This window comes from Azolla caroliniana, unplaced genomic scaffold, assembly GCF_043228905.1.
Source record: "Azolla caroliniana isolate FFs.n. ecotype wild unplaced genomic scaffold, voAzoCaro1.0.p SCAF_11, whole genome shotgun sequence".
Classification (NCBI taxonomy): domain Eukaryota; kingdom Viridiplantae; phylum Streptophyta; class Polypodiopsida; order Salviniales; family Salviniaceae; genus Azolla; species Azolla caroliniana.
Genome location: NW_028230446.1, coordinates 20,386,350 through 20,407,811, shown reverse-complemented (window position 1 = coordinate 20,407,811; position 21,462 = coordinate 20,386,350). Strand labels below are relative to the sequence as shown.

Genomic DNA, 21,462 nt, shown 5'->3' with positions numbered 1-21,462 from the left:
TAATATTTTCATTAAGAAACTTAGTGACACACATAACAAAAAACAAATTTTAGTTATGTTGTGAAGAATGAATTTGTGGTCAAGATTTCAGGTGAGCACATTGACTATGACTATGGATTCCTCTTGCTCAAAGAAGTGGCCGCAAGTTTTTAGTCTTATATATACATGTATAATGTTCTTATATATATATATATATTGGATATCTCCCATTTGTCCATGTCTCCATTTTCTGACCTTCAAAAGTTCTATTTAACCTTTCATCAATTGGATATCAGATTATCATCACCATCATCAGACTCATTCACTCACGCGAGATTGCAATGCAATATCAAGTTTCAAGAGACTTTGTGTCTCATTGGTATTCCATGGAAATGCACATTTTTGGTCGCATCGGTTATGTTTTTCCTCAAAGAACAAATAATAACTCTTTGATATGTGTCCTATAGGCTCCAAGGTCAATTATATCATCATCATCATAATCATCTCTCTCTCTCTCTCATTTATTGTGTTATTGATATGATGCATACATTTAAGAATGTTGCATTTCAATTTGGAAATATACCATGGGAATTATACCAAACGTTGAGTATGTAATAAGTTATGTGCAAGATGCGTTGGGTGTTACTAAAGGTAAAATGGAAAAACGTTTGAAGTCTCATCTCTCATCTCTAAATCTAGAACTTCCAATATGTACAATACTTTACCCCTAAAGGTATTCACAAGCAATGGGAGTCTATTGGATTGAGCCTCGACTTGAAATAACATGATTGTGAAGAAATGAACGCATAAGTATTGTACTAAGAAGTGAAATTTGATACCATCATAATTGTGCTAATTTGGATTTGATATGTGTGGAATTGGGAGGTAAAGAACATTTCCTAGAAACAAGTACTATAAACACTTGCAAAGTGGAATCAATTAATCACCTTGTGCCGAACTTGGAATCAAAGATAAAGAACACATCACCAAGTGGACGTTGAACTTGTAATCACATTAACATCTGGTTGTTTTTGGGTGCATTCCAATGTGAACATAGATAAAAATGGAAAAAGTTATGTGTGTGTGTGTGTGTGTGTGTGTTTGTTGGGGAGGGGGGCACTTAGGTTGTGTCTTTGGGTTTAAAAAGTTAGTAATAAATTGTGGATAAATATGGATAGACAAATCCCCCAAAGAAGCGGCTTTTGGGTAAGTATAAATGGCAAACGGAAAGCTCTAGCTACTCGTGTGGATATTTCAGCCCGTTTTAGAAAGATGACAAATAAATTTGATAAAACAAACAAAAATAAATGCGTAACATAATAACTACTCCACAAGAAAAGTGAAAGAGATGATGATTGACTAAAAACTAGACCTTTGTGCGGATGTAGAGAAGATTGCATGTACAAATAGGACGCCCCCGATGTAAGTATGTCCAGTCTTCATCATCAAGAAGATGGGACCCACGTGTTGGGTATGTCGGTGCAAGTGTTGGGGTTTGTGGAGTTGGTCACTGCCGGCGGGATTCTCCTTGTCATTGCGGTCGCGTCTCTTGTATGCATCACACTCATATTACTTGTTGCAGTCTTCTTGAGCCCTGTGCTTGTGCCACTTGGTGGCCTCTTATTGGTTGGCATCACCTTCACCCTCACCTCCGGTGGTGTCGCCATCGCCGTCGCATCTGCCATGTCTTGGGGCTACCACTACTTCGTAGGTCATCATCCTCCAGTTGTCCTACGTTGGCTCTTGCCTCACAACGACATTGATGAGGCTTTTCATAGATCCCATGTTGCCCCTAGTGCTTGATGTAAAAAAAACTATATAACCTTTAATTCATTTCGATGCCATTAGAATTATAATTTCTATACACCTTGGCTTGTGTCTTTAAACTTAACATCCACATCAATCCTTCCATTATATTTGTCGTTTTCCTTTCCCTATGCATCACATCTATATCCAAGGGATATGGTTCATGTAAACTTTTTCTAAATCAAAGTTAAACGGTATTCACCGTGTATGCTTTGAATTGTTTGGTATATGCACTTAGTGAGTGTGCTCATACAACCTACAATTTATGAGTGAACATGATTTGGTCTTACATATTATGCTTGAATCCTTCTATTTTTGTTTCATCCTTTTATATAGATAGAAGAATTGTGTGATGCCAATATGATCTAATAGTTATGGCAGGATATGATTTGATCTTACATATTATGCTTGAATCCTTCTATATTTCAAGAATTTTGCTATTAGATGTTGCAATTGAGAGTAAACATTTTGATTGTGGAAGGAATGTGTGTACAATGAGTGGATGGAGTGGACAATGTGTACATTGCAAAATTGAATGTGGTTGATTGTAGCACATTGTATCAAAGTGTGATACTTTTAACTATGGCACTTGGTTAGGGAAAAGATTGCATGGTTAACGAGTATCTTCATTGTGCCCCAATGCTCTATCTCACATTCAAGAGAATGTAAGCATAGTCGTATTGAAGCAATGAAGTAATGGTGGGATTGGCATAAAAAGGATGAGCGCTAACATATGTTGACAATGTAGTTTCTTGAACCAGAGAAGAATATGGTGGTATAGTTTGGTGCAACATGTCTCATTCATGGAGGAATCTATTGATGCATTGGTGTGTGTGGAAGAGAGAGAGCCCCTTACTTGGTGGTTTCATATGATCAAGGTAGATTGGTGTTCCCGGTTTATGCAATTTGTTTAGGTAATCATTTGGAGAGTTATGGTTGGAGTTTTATCATTGGGGGATGCATTAAATAAAAGAAACATTGTTAGAGGAATGTGTTGTTTTTATTTAACAAAATTGGAACATAGTAGGAATTTATTTCTTTCATGGATGTTGCCTATAGTGGTTTGGAGGTTTATCAATTTAGTGTGGATGTCTTTGACTATAAAACTATCTTCATTCAATCAGGTTTTTCCACGTATGGAGAACAATGGAGTGATGCCTAATTTCCAATTTATTTTAGTGTTCTTGAGGTATTGTGGGCTATGGCTCAATTGGAATATGCACAATGTTTTCACTTTTGATCCGCATGTTGGGGTAAGAAAATATGTTGTAAAAGTTAAAATGACTTTTTTGTGGCAATTGATAGTGTTAGAAAAGTCATGGAATCTCAACTACAAAGAGAGAGCCAACTTTGCAATGTCACATGTCATCATACTCGACATTTGAATTGGTGTGGGGGATGGGATTGAGTTCGTAGTAGTATTTAGATTCTTAGAGTTCTATATTTCGTTGTAAGCATCATTGTGGTGTTTTTTCTTTCATAATGAAAGAAACTATTTATGAAAAAAAAAAAGTATACCAAAGACAACACCTTGTACTAACAAATAAATAGAATGTCATGATGAGAACATTCCTAAACATATGCCAAAAATAAAGAGAGGGGCTTGGTTTATATATTATTCAGCACATTCTATCATGAAAGAGAATGGGTAGAATATCATAATATGTTCTTCATTGAATACCAACAATGTCCCTAATTGTATATGATAACGATGGTGACCATTGGCCACACATGACATAAGGTGGTGGTCTTTAACGCACGTGTGCCCCCACCACTCATGCATTCACATGTTTGGTTCAACTTGATATCTCAACACACCCTTTCTAGCTCAGCTACATTGTATTATCATGTGGACGAAGAGCTTGGATTCATTTGATTTTGCAACCCGCTCAAGTTCATGGACTAGTAGAATATAAGTTGAGTGTTGTTGAAAATTGTCCAAGTTTATCCACTTCAAATGCATTTCGGATGTAGTGGTAGTGCACTTCCATGTGCTTTGTGTGCACATGGAGCACTAGGTTCATGCCAATTGTATGTATGTTGATGAGGTTGTCACAATAGATTTGAATTGGTTTGAGTTATATGTTGACGTACTTTAGGATTTGCATGAGCCAAATGACTTCACATGCAACAATAGTTATTCTCCTCTATTGGCCCATATGCAAGAAAAAGCCAGAATAGGTTGCTTCTTATTTGTCCCAGGCAACAACACCACATCATATGCAAAATGCAACACTTAAAGTCAATTGATAATCTCTCGATCTACCAACCCAATGGGCATCAGTATACCATTCTAGTCAAACCGAAACTTCTATGTCATAAAATATATAACAGTCCATGGTGCCTCTCACACATCTCATCATTTGTTTAACATAATGCAATTGCATTTGGAAGATGTTGGCATGATTTTTCTAAGAAGGTGATGGTGTAACGTTGATTGTGTGGCTACACTCCAACCCGACTTCTTGTTGTTTTGATAATAGACATAAACTATGACGTCTTTCCCTTTCCTTATTGAAAGTTACTTCTTACTCGAGTGTTCCTATTGAGAGCCTTATCGAGGTTGATGTGCAGGGACATACCATCATCTACCCTTTTGTTGGCAATATGGGCGAGAATGATTGTCAATCACTACCAAACCAATTATACATAGATGAACTACTAAAGCAACTCTAATCTCACTTTATGATTTTAATGATTCACGATAGACAAAATCTTACCACTTAAGCATGAAGACACTTTACCACATTGCGAGAGACAATAAATCATCAGCTCAGGCTACATTCTATTACTCTATTTAGAATAATTACAAGCTATGAAGATTACAAAAATTAAGCTTATAACTTACAATTAAGGAGATGACTAACAAGAGAGAGAGCTTAGACCCACCTTATTCTATCGTTCACTTTCTCATTCTGCATCGCCTTTAATTTAATCATTTAGTTATTTTTCAATTATACCTACCTTTCTATTACCTCCGTTATTGTAACTCTAATGCCTTCTTTATATTGACCTCATTATCCCCGTCTCATTGACCCTTTGCATCATTATTACCCCCATAACCTCTTACTATGATCCTCTACACCACTCCATTGTACCCGCCACTCTCGACATTATCATTTTTATCCATAAAACATCATCATCAAAAGCCAAGGCACCTTGAAGTAAGAGACCTCGACACACTCTATAGTTCGGTGGATCATGAACTAAAGTTTGATGAACATGTTACAACAACTAAATAGTAAGTCGCATGGATTTGGTTGTGGATGTATGATGGAATCAATTAAACATGTATTGTGGTCTTGTCCTAAAATTACGCAAGTATGGAAGAGAGTATTAAGGTTGCTGATATTGATACATGCAAATTGTTTGATCACTTGGGGTGCAATTAGGTGGGGCATTCTAGAGGGACAATTGTTGTTATATGAGAAGGAGGATATGGTGGAAGCCTTTCACATAGTTCCTCCTCGTATGTAAATGGTTCAACCTTTTATGTTTGATAGTTTGCAATTTAGGGATTATATTATTTGGAGACAATTTCATCATTCTAATGTGGGTAATTTGGAAGGCACAATACGATGTACAACAATTTTTTACAACGTCGCTCATGATGTTTCTGTTATAATAATTGTTGAATTCCGATTGTTACTTATTCATACATTACGTGGTCAGTACGAATGGTTTACATGCAGTGTTGATGTCATTTTCAGGAAGCAAATGCATTTTAAAAGGTTACGGGATTCAATGCTCATTTTTAGGGAAGATGGAGATCACATAACATGGATGTATATTGTTCCCATCATTTTGGGAAACAATGTCTACTAACTTTGTTTATGGATTCTGTTGCTACAGATTACATTGCATGCTCATTTGGAGAGCGGGAGGAGTAGACCATAAAAATCTTGGAGATATGGTGTACAATATGTGTAGTTTTTCTTTTCTTTTCAAAAGAGATACACCTTGGTATTATAAAATCACAAGAAATACAAAAGTAGTGTTAGATCAAGGAGAATACTAACCGCCTCCATTGTGCTCACATCATAGCCGATTTGATGTGTATATACAAGAACTACACATATTTGTACACCATATCTCCAAGATTTTTATGGTCTACTCCTCCCAAATTGCAACTAATCATGCAATGTAACCTATACCACCAAAATCTGTAACAATAGAGTGTCCATAAACAAATATGTGTAGTTATTGTCTATACACATCAAATTGGCTATGATGTGAGTACAATGGAGTCGGTTGGTATACTCGTTTATCCAACACACCTTTTGTATTTCTTATGATTTTGTAATACCAAGGCGTATCCCTTTGAAGTTTGACGAACATAAACGAGACTTGTGGTGCTACGATGAAACATTCTTACAAGACTCATCAAACATAGGGCAAAACAAAGGCTTGTTGTTTTGTAAATAAAGAACTAACATTGTCTAGCTACCCCTACAACATTGGTCATAGAACATACAAATCCCATGATTTCAATATGATAACGCAACACTTAAGCAAAAATAGCACGTTTGTAACAAAGAGTGTGTTCTCAAACCATTGCACTTTACTTCTTTAGCAAAAAGCTATTGCTTAGATTGCACAAACATGCTCTAGTAAATACCATGCATTCACATCACATCACCTATTCGGTCTAGGAAAAAAACATGCTACTCACATATTCTAGACATGTTCTAATGCGACAAGCATGTGTTCCCGCACAACACCTAACAAAGAACACATGAGCCCCATTCAACTTAAGGTTCAAAGTTTGGCTAAATGACGAGGGCCTAGGCTTTGTGACGTTGTTGTGGTTAACCCCTACATTGCACAGTAGCATCTACTAAATTAAGAAAAATTATGTACAATGCAAAAAAGGGTTGTGAATGTCAAGCCTTGGACCCAAGGCATTGTGTTGGTAGTCTAAGAGCTTTACGACACACAAAGAGAGAGATGTATGAAGTATGTAATAGAGAAGTGAGAGAATTGGGTTTCGAACCCAAGACATAGTGCATGTAGTGTAAAAACTTACCACTAGGGTAAGCTAATTACGATGAGAGAGAGAGAGAGAGAGCCCTACATTCCACAGTGGCATCCAGTGAATTAAGAGATAAGTATGAAGTATATAATTAGAGAGGTGAGTAAATTTGGGTTTCAAACCCAAGACGTAGTGGCTTGTAGTGTAACAACTTAGTAATAGGGTAAGCTAATTAAGAGAGAGAGAGAGAGAGAGAGAGAGAGAGAGAGAGAGAGAGAGAGAGAGAGAGAAGTGAAGGAGCACCAAAAGTGACCTTTATAGTATTTTTCAACATTATTTGGGTACTTTTGCAGTGTAGTGGCCACAAGATCTTTGTCTCTTCTTTTTTGTCACTTGCCCCTTTATTTTGAATCTAGGCTCGATCCTTTTGGTAGCTAGTGCCCAACCAACATCACCGTCATCGGAAAAGATAAGGCGAAGCGGGCACTAAATAGTTGGCAACTAAGTTAGAAAGCAATTAAGAACGTGGAAATCTTGAACTGTTTCTCCACGTAAGTAAACTCAAGGCTGCATCTCGAGATTGTTAATGTTGTTGATGGAAGGCAACACAACACGGCTTAAGCCATAGATTTGTTTGTGTTTGTGTGTGATTTTTTGTGTGGTGGTGCCGAATAAGTGAAGGGGGGGGGGGGGGGGGGGAGCATAGTTTCGTAATTTACCATAAATTGCAAAACAAAAAAAGAGCACAACCTCTAGGCTCTCAGGGCCCAATTCTTATTTTAAATAAAATAAACTTACATAAAATTGGCAAATAAAGCAAGAAGAAAACAAAAACACTGTATTATTCCATTCTTACAGGGAAGCTATCGGTGGAACGCAGGTATCTCTCTGTCTATCTGTCTGTTTGTGTCTCTTGTGCTGTCTGATCAAACTCTAATTTCTCTCAGAAGAAAAAAATACAGGGAAATAGACCGTCTCGATTTTCTTGATGGTCGATTTCTTCTTCTTCTTCTTCTTCTTCTTGTGACTTTGTCTATTTGAATGATTCGTTCATTTGCGCTTTTGTCCTCTTCTCTTGTTTGCATTGCCATTTTCTGTTCAAATCCATACTTCTTGGACAAATCCGTCTATAATGACGCACAGTTTCATGTACAAAATGAAATCTTTTTGAATAATCAATGGGTTTTTATGTATCTGATTATCAATATGTTTAGATTCTTCACTCTTTTTTATATAGATTCTATTTGTTTTTTTTACTTTCCATGCCCTTGAGTATTTGTGTTGTTTCTCTCATCCGTTTCAATTCTAATTATATCCTTGTTAATTATACATAGATTGATTCTTTATGATTTTGTAACTATTTCAACTTGGTCTTTGATATTAACTTACTATTTCTGCCTTGCGAATCATGTGTATGAATGTGGTATATGTATAATTTGTGTTAACAAATGGCATATGAGACTTGGGCCTCTATGTTGCTAATCTGTTTCAGCTCCATCATTGTTGATCTTAAATACATTGAGCATGTATGCTTTTCATTTGTATCAACTACATCCTTATTGACCTTACATGAACAATTATGCATGGTTTTTCCACTTTCTTTGACTCCATCATTATTAACTATACATGCTTGATTATGTATGCATTTTCATCTGTTTTTAACTTCCTCATTGATACATGACTAACACATGCGTGATTCTATATGTTGCTCATCTGTATTGGCTTCATCACCTGTGCTTCTCTTTTAACTTTATCACTGTTAAACACACATGCTTGATTATGAATGTTGCTCATTTGTTCCAACTTCGTGATTATTCACCCTACTTACTTTCTAACCTTAGATATATGTGAATGTATGTGGCATATAGGTACAAATTGGGTTATTGATATACAACAAAGAAGCAAGGGAGACAACGTCGATCATTTGTTCTTTTCACAAGGTGCTTGAAAGTGTTTAAAAACCATGGAAGACTATGAAGAAAGTGAAATAAGCCAGACGATCTTCCAGAATGCAGATCCCATTGGGTCTATTTCCAGAAATACTCCTAGTGTTTCAATTGGTCAGTCCGTTATTCCCTTAGTGAACAAGTTACAAGACATTTTTGCACAGCTTGGGAGTGCATCCACTATCGATCTTCCTCAAGTGGCAGTAGTTGGAAGCCAGAGTAGTGGAAAATCTAGTGTTTTAGAAGCCCTTGTGGGTCGTGATTTCTTGCCTCGAGGAACGGATATATGCACACGTAGACCTCTTGTATTGCAATTGATTCAGCTACCTCAACGTCAAGATGAAAAGTCAGAGGTCGAAGAATGGGGTGAATTCTTACACACTCCTGGAAAGCGCTTTACAGACTTTTCGTTAATCCGCAAGGAAATTCAGGTTTCTTTTTCTTTTTGTCTTACTTTGTTGAGGTTTTTCTATTGATGTAGAAATTCTTAATTGGGAAAAAATCTGAAATACCAGGATTTCCCCCCACTAAATGCACCTATTTTTTGTTGTTCCCCCAAATACCTTGGTCAACCCATGGGAAAGAGAAGAAGGGGATGTATTGACCATATCATTGCGTAAATAGCATTTGTAATGGGGAAATAATGAAAACTTAGGGGTATTTAGGGCAATAAACAAAACTCAGGGGTATTTCGCTATTTCTTGTTTTCTGATTTTATTCTAAGATTGCATGGTTGCTTTTCTTTGAACTTTAAGAGAATGAAAAAGCACTTGCTATTGCCTTTGTTTATGTTACAAACTTCTTTTGCCTTGCAGGCAGAGACTGAGAGGGAACTAGGATCCAATAAAGGCATATCAGACAAGCAAATTCGGCTGAAAATCTTCTCTCCGCATGTATTAACTATAACGTTAGTAGATTTACCTGGTATTACTAAGGTTCCAGTAGGTGATCAACCTACTGATATAGAGTCTCGAGTAAGGGCTATGATTCTTTCCTACATCAAACACGAGACTTGCATCATTTTAGCAGTATCTCCTGCCAATGCAGATTTGGCGAATTCAGATGCCCTTCAAATGGCAAGAATGGCTGATCCAGATGGTAATGAAATAATGAACATACTCTGGAATATGCTTCAGTTTTTCTTTGTTTCTTCAAATCTCTTTGGTCAATCTCCCAAAAGAGAGCAAAAGGGATATAAAATGGACCCTAATAATTGGCACATTTAATTGAGGAAAAGGGTATGCTATGATTTGGCAATATAAAAATTCAAAAGAGTGTTCATCAAGGGTATTTAGAGAAATAAAGAAACAAACAAGGGTTTTCAATGTTTTTCTTAAATTCAATTGTTTTCTTCTTCTTTCCATATTCTATTTAGTCTCTCAGTTCTTTTAAATAGGATTTTGTCTCTTTAAATAAATTATGTATTCACTCTTGGTACTGTTCTAATTTTATTTATGAGCTCATTTCTTACTTAATTGGAAACTTCATTTGCTAGGATCACGTACAATTGGCGTAATAACCAAGGTTTAAAATCTCCACTTCACTGGATGTAAGTCTCTTTTGGAGCTTTCACAATTTGGCTGTTCTCATTATTTCTTAATTTTCATGCAGTTGGATATCATGGACAGGGGCACTGATGCTCGTAACTTTCTTCTGGGGAACGTTATTCCCCTTCGTTTGGGTTATATTGGAGTTGTGAATCGCAGTCAAGAGGTAAATCTTGCTGAATATTTTCTCTGTCTTCATGGAAATTGAATCAATATTTCATGTTAGCATGTACATATGAATGAATATAAAGTCAATTATTTTTTTAGAAGTCAAATGAAGCAGTAAGCTGTATGTTTTGCAATTTTCAATTGTGGGCATTCAGTCCTCCATTTACAAGAATATCAGAAGCACAGGCTTTTGGCCAGATGCTGAATACTTTAATTGGTACCTGGAATTGGATGAAATTTTTACAACATAGTTCAAGAAGTTGTCTAGATTAACTCATTAATAAGAACTCTGGAACGCTCATTATGTCTTAGACATTTCCCACATACTAGTGAACCTGAAGTTTGTGTTCTTACTTTTATTACTATTCAAAATCTGAGGAGTGTTTTTCATATTTTCATATTTTCATATTTTCCCTTGTTTTTTGTATTATGCATGAAACAGTTTTATTGTTTCAATAGTGCACTTGTGATTATCTTTGTGTACTATCTCTGTACTTGATGTTGGTGTTTTTTGATTCATCATAGAGTACAGACATTTCCATAAATAGAAAGTAGATGAGACAAAGTTTTCTTGAAGCTTTTATTGTTGAACATAGAGGTCAATCTAACGCAACATCACATTTAATTCCTTAACTGATTTGTGTACAATAACAGGATATTGTCAGAAACAAAAGTATTTGTGATGCACTTGTATATGAGAAGAACTTCTTCCGCTCCTTCCCAGTGAGTTGTCGTGTTCAGTTTTGCCATTTCCATATCCATTGAATGTCTTCCTGATTTATGCTATGTTTCCAGGTTTATCACAGTCTAGCTGATCGTTGTGGTATTCCTCAGCTAGCAAAGAAATTGAACACTGTAGGCTTGTGAAATTGTGCTATTTTATTTATGTTTGTTCTAATGTTGGCCAGTAGCCAAGGGTTTTGTAACATTGTCTTCATGCGTTGTAGATCCTTGTGCAACATATCAAGACAGTCCTTCCTGATATGAAAGCCCGTATCAATACACAGATGGTTACCCTTTCAAAAGAGTTGGCTAGTTATGGTCAAGGTACAGATTCAAAAGTAAGTAATTGCTTCTGCAATTTATATTTCCTCCCCAAATGCAAAGAAAGGACACATCATACGTCTATGAGATACTTGAAAATCATTTAGTCCTAATTATCAAATTTCTTCTTCTTATGGCCAGTCAGGTCAAAATGTATTGCTGCTTAATATCATTACACGATATTCTGAAGGTATGATGCCAATAGCACAAGTTATAAATAAACTTGTATACGGTGAAGCAATCCAAAGAGATTTTTAACATACCATTTTATAAACAGGATTTGCATCAATTATTGATGGTAAAAATGAAGAGATGTCATCATCAGAGTTGTCGGGTGGTGCTCGTCTTCACTATATATTCCAGAACATTTTTGTTAAAATTCTTGATGTAAGTAAAGGGGATTAAGATACAGATGTGCATGTGATTGAAGCTAATGTGGATACTTTGTATCCTTTGATTAGGACTAGTCATCTTCATTTTTTGCTTAGGGTTTACATTTTTTGCTGTTGCTAGGACGTTGATCCCTGCGCTGAGTTGACAGATGAAGATATAAAAACAGCTATTCAAAATGCCACTGGAGCAAAGAACACAATTTTTGTTCCAGAGGTGGGTTGAGAAGTATTTATTCTACTGGTTAATTGATATGTATCTATAACATTTCCATTATTGTTGAGACAAGAAAATACATTTTATTTGTCTTATTTTCATTTTTATGTTTTGAGTGTCTGGCATAATGCCCAAACCATAGAAATCTTGCTTATTTGATATTTGATATTAGCCCGAATCTACTCTTTAGCATCAATGATGTCAATGCTTGAGCTTACATTCGAAACTGAACTCAATAAATTTATTTTTCTTTCATTTTCTGGGTTTCTATTTGCTCCTTCAAACTCATAAAATTCAATATGTTATTTTGTAGTTATAGATGTATCCATTGTAACGCATATCATATCAGCTTTTGATATAATGATCGATTCACTATTCTATTCTATCCATAGTTCTAGCCATACGTCCCATTCGTGTCATACTCAAACGCCAATATTCGTATCATACTCATACGTGAAAAGGCTCCAAGTATGATTGAAATCCATAGACGGTACATAGATATATACATATGGTGTATATGGTGTACATAGTGTGTGTGTGTGAGGGAGAGAGAGAGAGAAACCCTGTTTTGCATGTGTGAGGAGACAGTGGTTGAGTGTATATCTAGACTCTAGAGAGAGAGAGAGAGGAGCTATGGATTTTGTGTGTGTGAGGGAGTGTGTAATATGTATATTAGAGATCTAGATTTTGTAGAGAGAGAAGATCTGTCAGTTCTCGTGTGAGAGAGAGAGAGAGTGTGTGTGTGTCAGACGTCTCTTCTATTCACAAAGAATTATGAATATCAAAAATTTAAAAACCCCCAAAAAAGGGCAAAAAAAGAAGAAGCCAAATATATCGCGTATCATACGCGTACGTTTGCAAACGTTCGCGTACGTCCAGTAAATTGGACGTACGCGAATATTAGGAACTATGATTCTATCTATTGTTTGAGAGGTCTAATTATTGGCTGGCTGACAGTTATATTTGAATGGAATTATTATTTATTTAGAGAATATCCTTTTTATTCAGTACCTTGTGATTTGCTAGTCTATTCACATTCATATGGATATCCATACATTGATCAGAATTTCCAAATTATAAATAATCTGGCTAACTAGGATGCGATTTCATACGCATATTATTTTGGTTTTTTCAACCCGTCAATAGCTTTGAACTGTGTTTTGAGGCTGTTCTATTTATATGTCAAATTTATCTTATTATTCTTGCTTCTTTGTTTTCATTTCTCTGTTTAGAAGTTTAAAATCTACAATCGGTATTCCTACTGGTATCTGATGATGGATGACTCCTATACGAAGAATTTTCATGACTTATTTAACATGATAGGTACCTTTTGAAGTCTTAGTTCGCCGACAAATTGCTCGATTGCTTGATCCGAGTCTGCAGTGTGCACGTTTTATATATGATGAGCTTGTCAAGGTAGCTTTTTAGATTTTTGTTTATGGTTTTTTTGTTAAAAGTCAGAATTTGTGTTATGATTTGATGAGCTAGGATTATACTGCGTAATAATCTGACATGTGTGCTGATTTTGAGAGCATGCTGTTAACATTAATTAGATGAATTTAATATTTTCTATTTTGCACAGGTTTCCCATCGATGCGAGTCTTATGAATTACAGAGATTCCCTGTCTTGCGTAAACGAGTTGAGGAGGTTGTTAGTAGCTTCTTGCGAGAAGGACTAATACCTGCAGAAACAATGATTTGCCACCTAATTGAAATGGAGGTGCAATGTTTGGGTATTGAAGAGATATGCTGTGTTTATGTGTTTTTCTTCCATTACTGATGTTTTTAACACAGTTTTAATATATTATGCCAGATGGACTACATCAATACTTCTCATCCATCATTTATTGGTGGCAGCAAAGCTGTCGAGCTGGCTCTTGAGCAACATCGAACTACCAGGATGTCCACACCTATTAAGGTTCGATTTTCTTTGTGTATGTGAACTATTTAACAATTTAGTGGAAGATTACAAATACCTCCAATGCTCTTCTTTGTTTCCCCAGATATCCCCTAGTCTTTATTATTTCCCAAATGCCTTTGGCCAGACATCTTGAAATTTTGTTGTTCTACTAAATATTCTGTAAGATTCATGTGACTGCAACTTTCAGACTCATAGGCCACTCTGGCCTTTTGACAATGTCAAGGTTGTCTTGTCTCCCTACACTGTATGATTGTGAAGTATGGTGATGTCATACAAAAGCAGTTGTACAGGAATACACTGCAGAGATATGTTTGAAAACATCTGAAAACTTGCTAACTTGCCTTGTAACTGATAAATTTAAAGCCAAAACTAAAAGAAAATCAGGAATTGTGAAAGATGTTAATATAACCTCATATTTCATTTCATTTTTCTCCTTTTCTACCTTTCTCAATGAGAAACTGGGCAGAGAGAATTGATATCGAACAGTGATTCTGTACATTGGATCACGTAATGACCCTTCAAGTCCATATCGAGGAAGAAAACACCATAGGAGGAGAATTTTTATGGTGCTTCATGGATTTCTTGAAGACCTTTGACATTGTGTTATGTTCTCAGCTCATGCAATGACTAGAGTTCCCAGAGTACTGATGCACATGCAATGGGGGATCTATGCATTGTATGAATCAGTGTCAAAACTTTGACAGAGGTCTGATTCTCTTTGTGAGAGGCTGTCTGTGCTTGACTTTCTCATGGTTATGCAGCCCTCTGTTCACTTGGAGACAATGAATGTGCATATAGTTCCAAGTATCACAAATCTGGTGGTTCAATACACTAAAACACCAACTCTTCTCTATGGGGTGGACATTTTGAGACCAAGCCTTCAAGAGGCTGTAGACAAGTAGAGAGACCTTTAGTTTTGAAGATTGCATGTGTGATGAGAAGCAAGCATCATTACCACATGATATAATTCAGACTGAAATAGAATCAGCCCCAATAGTGACAGGCAATTTTCAGTTGAATGATTTGCATCCACCAGGTTTGGGATCGCCCAAGCAAAATATACTTGAGATTCGCATTAAACTCTTTAAAACAACTGGCATAACATGGAGATAGTATTGGTACATTGAAATTCAGGGATGGTTACATGGATTATCAACATGTATACCAACAAAATGGAAAAGAATCAAGTGCTGAACTGATATAATTTGATAATTAAAGACCATGGAACAGCCCCACAATGATGCTTGTAGGAAGATACCTCACAATTAGTCCATATCCATACTGTTGTATGCTGTATTTATTATTAGGCCAGACATATGAAAGGGCAGCATAGGACGTTTTTCACATCAGTTAGAGATTGAGACAGATATGCCTACAAAACGATGGAGGAAGGGCTCCAGAAATCATGCCTTTGGGATGCGGAATCAACAGAATCATATGTTTGCCATTGTATAATTATTATGATGTACAGAGAGATGACATTCCCTCTTACCAGAGTCTTAAGCCACCCTGCAAGGTAATGTAATACTTTATGTCAGTTAGAAATTGAATGTGCAGATATCCATGAAAAGCTGAGGAACAGACCTGCTAATTGTGCCATTGGGATGTGGAATCAGAAGAACACTTTGTTTTTCATTGTATTGTTATCTTTAAAATAAGGGGGAGATAACATTCTCCGTCACACAATTCTTTGGCCACTTGACAAGACGGAAATGGAAGACCAACTATGTTTGTGATTGTTGCAAGAAATCCAGATCATAGTATGAACCATACGTACCATATGTGCATTCACATTTGAGAATGTTTCAATCGTTCGAGTATGGTAAACACCCTTAAAGTATGGTAAATACCATACTTTTGTATTCATTATTTATTATGAGGTAGTTTATTTTTTAAGGTAAGAAGGTTAAGGTAAAAAGTGTAAAAAAAAACATAAGAATGTTTTGATAGCATACGCATTCGTATGAAAAAAGTCTGCCAATGCATTTGAGTATATTACGTACTATGATCCAGATACATAGAAGGCAGTTATTGAAGAACAATATGGCCATAAAGCTACATGAACAAAGAACAAAAGCGTTATTTGATTGAAACTACCCTAATTTGCTGGAAATAATAAAGTAGACCTTTCATAGAAGATTGAGGTTTTAAATGCTTTTTATTGATAAAATCTGGGTTGGATAATATCAGCAACTTCATGACTCTTGGATAATCCTTCAGTAACAACTTGGTCTTCACAACCTCCCCTGCTGGAAGTCAATCAAGGGCTACCCAAATAGAATCTTGATCACAACATTCAGAAGGTGTTGCAATAGATTGGACAACGACAATTCTTGATCCATGTAGACCATGCCCATCTGAACCTCTCCCTCATCACCCTGTTCTTTTAGGAATCGGCAACAGTTTGGTTAAGCCTTAACCGATTTGGCCTTGTTCAAGCCAAACCGGTTAAGCATTAAAAAGGTTTTCTAACCTGAACTGAAGCAGAGCGAACTGATCCCTAAACCGGTTAAGCCTAAACCGGTTTGGGAACCTGTTTGGCCCAGAATGGTTTGGCAAGACTCAAGCTGAACCGAACTGAGTGAAGTTTTTGAATGTAAGGTTGTACCAGAAAGTGTGAAAAACTTCAAAATGGAAGGTTGCAGATAGTTAACTAATGTGAAGGAACCCAGTGAACAAAGAGGGGATGCGTGCATTACTATAGCACAATATTTGTTTAGATTGGAATTTGGCAAGATAATCTGATCACGATGCTGTACAAAAAAGGCAATAGAAATCAGGTCAACTATCACACTATTAGGCTGGGAACTTGAAAAGCCAAAAATCTAGCAGCATTGATGTACATTAACTCTGTGAATGAGCTGAAAAACACAACAGAGAGCTGTGGGGAAAATTGTTCTCAACCTAAGCACAACACTTTTGATCTTGTTTTTGTCGACAGATTGTAATCGGGGATAGTTTGCTGAAAGGACAACTATTGTAGATTGCAAGCAGGCTTTCTGCAGAACCCCAAGGGCAAAGATATAGGAAAAGAAGAGAATTTTTTTGGATGATGCACATTGAGGAAATGAAAGAAATATCTATCTTAATGTCTTTGAAGAGGCTAGAATCACCTCTAAGATTGAACAAGAGACTACATTTTAAAATGCTGCTCGTCTTTGAGATCAACAAACACAACTAAATGTAATCAAGTATAGGGTACTAAAGAATCTAGCTATCTAAGCAATTAAGATTCTGAACTTAGATAAGACTGGAACTTTCTTATTAAAAAAATCTCCAAAATCTGCCACTCCAAGATGGAGAGATCACCGAAGAAAACAAAGCACCTTCGGTGCAGGTGATAATGGCTCTCTTTTGTCAATGACAAGGGTGATGGAGCTGTGCTCTAAATAAATGCTTGGGGCCTATGTCCACATTGTAACACGAGTCTATGTTTTATTTGGGCACATTGAAAACTCTCCACGTGGAATGGAGAACAACCCAACATAGATCAAAGTTTTGAGTACTAATGCAGCCACATTAATGCTCAATATTGTGAAAATTACCGAGGCTTGCTGGCTGGCTGATGTCCAAGCTCACATCCAGATAACACAACCATGGCCAAGGGGGGGAGTGAGTAACACACGTTAAAACATTGGAACTGGAAGTACGCTTTACATTGAGCTGTGAAAAGGAAATATACTTACCAGAAACAAAAGAATGTCACCTTCGAATGCTTTGCATTGAGGAAATTAGTCATGACTTTGAAGAACTCCTAATGTAGATGGAAGCATCACCAATGATGCTAGGCATGCTCATCTACTTGAGAAACAAACTCATCAAAGATCAAAACAGTGAAATTCAGCAAATAGCTTGGTTTTTTCCTAAGCTTTTTTGCATTACCATTTAAAAATCCCCCCCCCGTACGTAAGGATTTTTGCTTTCATAGGTTATGTTGCTCCCTTATTGATGTTGATACAAACACATTCTGTCTCAAAAATCACTGAAAAGTAGATTGTAAATCTAGAAATAGAGGGACCTGATCAATGGCATTCAGGGAAATAATGACAACTTGGGCAGATTTTGGAGTTATTCCCATTGATTTATAGGTCATTGAAAATATCATTTGTCTACAGGATACGAGCGAGTTGAGGGATCCTTTAACAATGAGGCTTTCTTTACCAGCAGCTTCTGAAAAAGTGTCAAAGTCAAGAGCCATCCTTGGGAAGGCAACTTCAGCAGATCATGTTTGTATATGTCTATGCATATAGATATAGATATAGATATATTTATATATTCCTATGAATTAGAATGACATATCCTCTCCCCACTCAAATCTCATTATCCATTTTGTGGGACTTTTTCAGGGGAATAAACCTTCCAATATCCGACCTGATACTTTAACAGGTGTTAAATTATTTCAAGAACTTAGAATTTCAGCCATCCTTGAAGACGTTTGCACTTTAATCATGTTAAACTTTTAGCTGTGCATATTTATTTTCTTCGGGTTATTTTTTATTAGCTGTTCCTTCTGGGGGAAACTGGGGAATTTCATCAATTTTTAGTGGTAACGAAGCAGCTTCGTCAGCTCGTTCAAATTGGAAGGATGCCACAATTACTAAACATTTCAATGAGCCAATTCCCAATTTCGAACCAGCATTTGCAGCAATTCAACTCAGAGAGGTACAATTCTTTTGCCTTTGTTATGCATTATTATATATGCTTGGTATATGGTGTTCTGAGAGGTTCAACATATTCTCATTGGTTATGAGTTGCTGTATATGCTGTACGAATTCCTAAGTTTTCTGTTGCTTTTGCTCTTTTTCTCAATCTTATCAACATGTTTCAGCCACCTGCTGTGCTAAGGGCAACTGATGCTCAATCCGAACAAGATTCTGTGGAGATATCTATAACTCGATTATTGATCAAGTCCTATTATGACATTGTCAGAAAAAACATTCAAGATGGGGTGCCGAAAGCCATCATGCACTTTCTGGTAATTTTGGCATAACATTTTAAAATATCAAGCATATACTTTGAACAATATGGTTTGATGAACTGTTTCACTCTATAGGTCAATCACTCGAAACGTGAACTTCACAATGTATTTATCAGGAAGTTATACAGGTCCTTCACTGCCTTTTGTGATGCATATCTGTCTGATAAACATAGGAATGATTTTAGATATAGAGGGATACTATCAATACACCTGCATGTATTGAAAAGTGGAATTTGAAACTCTTTGTGAAAAATATTCCTTTGGCAGAGAGAACCTCTTTGAAGAGATGCTGCAAGAGAGGGAGGATGTAGCAGTGAAAAGAAAACGATGTAAAGAAGTGCTCCATGTCCTTCAGCAAGCAGCACGTGTAAGAAAACTGCAGAGTTAACAGAATCGTTTTAGACATGATTCTGATATGGAAATATAGAATATGTCAGGAATAAAAGGTAAATTGTAAGCAAACGTTTCTATCCGTTTGTGTGCAGACATTGGAGGAAATGCCTATGGACTATGAGGTATCGTCTGGACGAACGAGCATAATGGAGGAGAGTGGATTATCTTTTAACTTGAATAAAGGTTCAAGTATACCATTCTCAATGAGTTAGGGTCACAGAGTCCAAGTGCTGCATATACAAAGAGCAGCAAGACCAGAAAGTCTTTCTTAGGAGAGCAACAATCACTTATAAATGGAAGCTACCTTGCTCATGGTGGTGCTGTTGGAGGGCCTTTTCCTTCAATTTACACTTAATTGTTTTTTCCTATGCATCGAAAATCCTCTGATCCTTGCGTGGTTTATGGTTCATGGTGTAGACAATAAAATACGTGGAAAGTGTTTATAAGTAGGGAATGTCCCCAATCTTGTACATCTCATTATTGAATGAGATGATTATTATTCATTCTTTTCTCATATGTATACAAGCAAAGCTTAGAATGAATAAGTATCTTTTTACATGATTTTTCTAGGAAGCCTTTATATATAGAGGCCTCTTAACATATGTACATCTCATTATTGAGTGGGGTGATCAATGATCATCATTCTTTCTTTTTCATTTTTATATAAAAAGCTGTGAATGGATTAAATATCTTGCTGCATGGAATTGTCTCAAGATGCTGTGATGAAGGGCTTGCTAGTCCCCACTATATAGCTCAACATCTAAGGGTCCTGGAGACACCGTGTTCCCATGTGTAATCTCGGCTATCTCCATCAGATGAGAGGATTTTACGTCGTTTGGGTTTCCTTGTACATTTGATCTAGAGTTGCATGTGCAAAATGATATAAGAATGTGCTAGAATTTCCTTCACATGTTGACCACGTTGATGTACTCCTACATGATAATGTCAATTTTGATGCGTCTCATTCATGACTTGAGATGACTAAGATGCTGTGATGAAGGGCTTGCTAGTCCCCTCTATATAGCTCAACATCTAAGGGTCCTGGAGACACCGTGTTCCCATGTGTAATCTCGGCTATCTCCATCAGATGAGAGGATTTTACATCGTTTGGGTTTCCTTGTACATTTGATCTAGAGTTGCATGTGCAAAATGATATAAGAATGTGCTAGAATTTCCTTCACATGTTGACCATGTTGATGTACTCCAACATGATAATGTCAATTTTGATGCGTCTCATTCATGACTTGAGATGACTAAGGGGCTGTTTAATGCTTAAACATGCAACATGTCCTAAGCTTTCCCAAGTCATCCCACAGCATAGCTTGTGGAGATACTCTACTCCTTGGAGAACTTGGATTTCAATGGCATGTGGAAGTGCTCAAAATTGTGTTTGATGTCTATGTAAGCTGTGTCTTGCATTTTGATTTGAATAGAGACATTGGGTAATCTGATACAGTCTAGAAGAAGTGATAATTGATGTAGCAAAAATATATGATAGTAGTGACTTGAACCTATGACCTTATAATTATAACCAAATTGACCATCACTAGGGCAAGCAAACAATTAGAGAAAAAGAGAGAGTGAATGACATGGGTATCTTAATTGTTTTGATTGAGAGGTTGTTAGTTTGATATGTGGCATGTAGTTTAGGAGTGAACAAATATTGAAACTAACATTCATGGAAACACAACAATGTCATTCCATGCAAATAGCTTGTACTTAGCATTGTGAGCTTGTATAATTAAGGAGCAAGAGAGAGTATTGAACAATGAGACTAGTTATTTGAATAAGCGTAAATGGTGTAACAAAGATGTATGAAGGTACATGCATTTGAACCGATGTTGTAATACCTTACATTGAGGTAATCCCATCATGAATGAAAATGGAAAAGATTAATGTGGAGCAATGTAATGAGATAAGTTTTGAAAATATTAGTGGGGGAGGGTGGGCTATTATATGATGTAAGTTAGAGTACAAGGATTTGAACCCATTGTTTAGATAGCTTACAAGTTAAGTCAAGTCTATCTACAATGAAGAACGTAAACATAACTACAAACATGGGGGTAATTGGTCGGGGGTTTTTTTCACAAAGACATACTCAC

General features: G+C 36.4%; 1 pseudogene across 1 annotated transcript; it reads left to right on the top strand.

Moving 5' to 3' along the window:
* Window positions 1-7,557: 7,557 nt before the first annotated feature.
* LOC147858427 (dynamin-related protein 3A-like) lies at window positions 7,558-20,012 on the top strand (annotated as a pseudogene). The gene is made up of 21 exons (XR_015530443.1): window positions 7,558-7,637; window positions 8,626-9,134; window positions 9,519-9,801; window positions 10,199-10,227; window positions 10,315-10,416; window positions 11,073-11,141; window positions 11,214-11,273; window positions 11,366-11,479; window positions 11,604-11,652; window positions 11,740-11,849; window positions 11,976-12,068; window positions 13,392-13,484; window positions 13,651-13,788; window positions 13,882-13,986; window positions 18,105-18,215; window positions 18,336-18,375; window positions 18,491-18,651; window positions 18,818-18,964; window positions 19,043-19,095; window positions 19,235-19,334; window positions 19,453-20,012. The product of XR_015530443.1 is annotated as a dynamin-related protein 3A-like (transcript).
* Window positions 20,013-21,462: the final 1,450 nt, after the last annotated feature.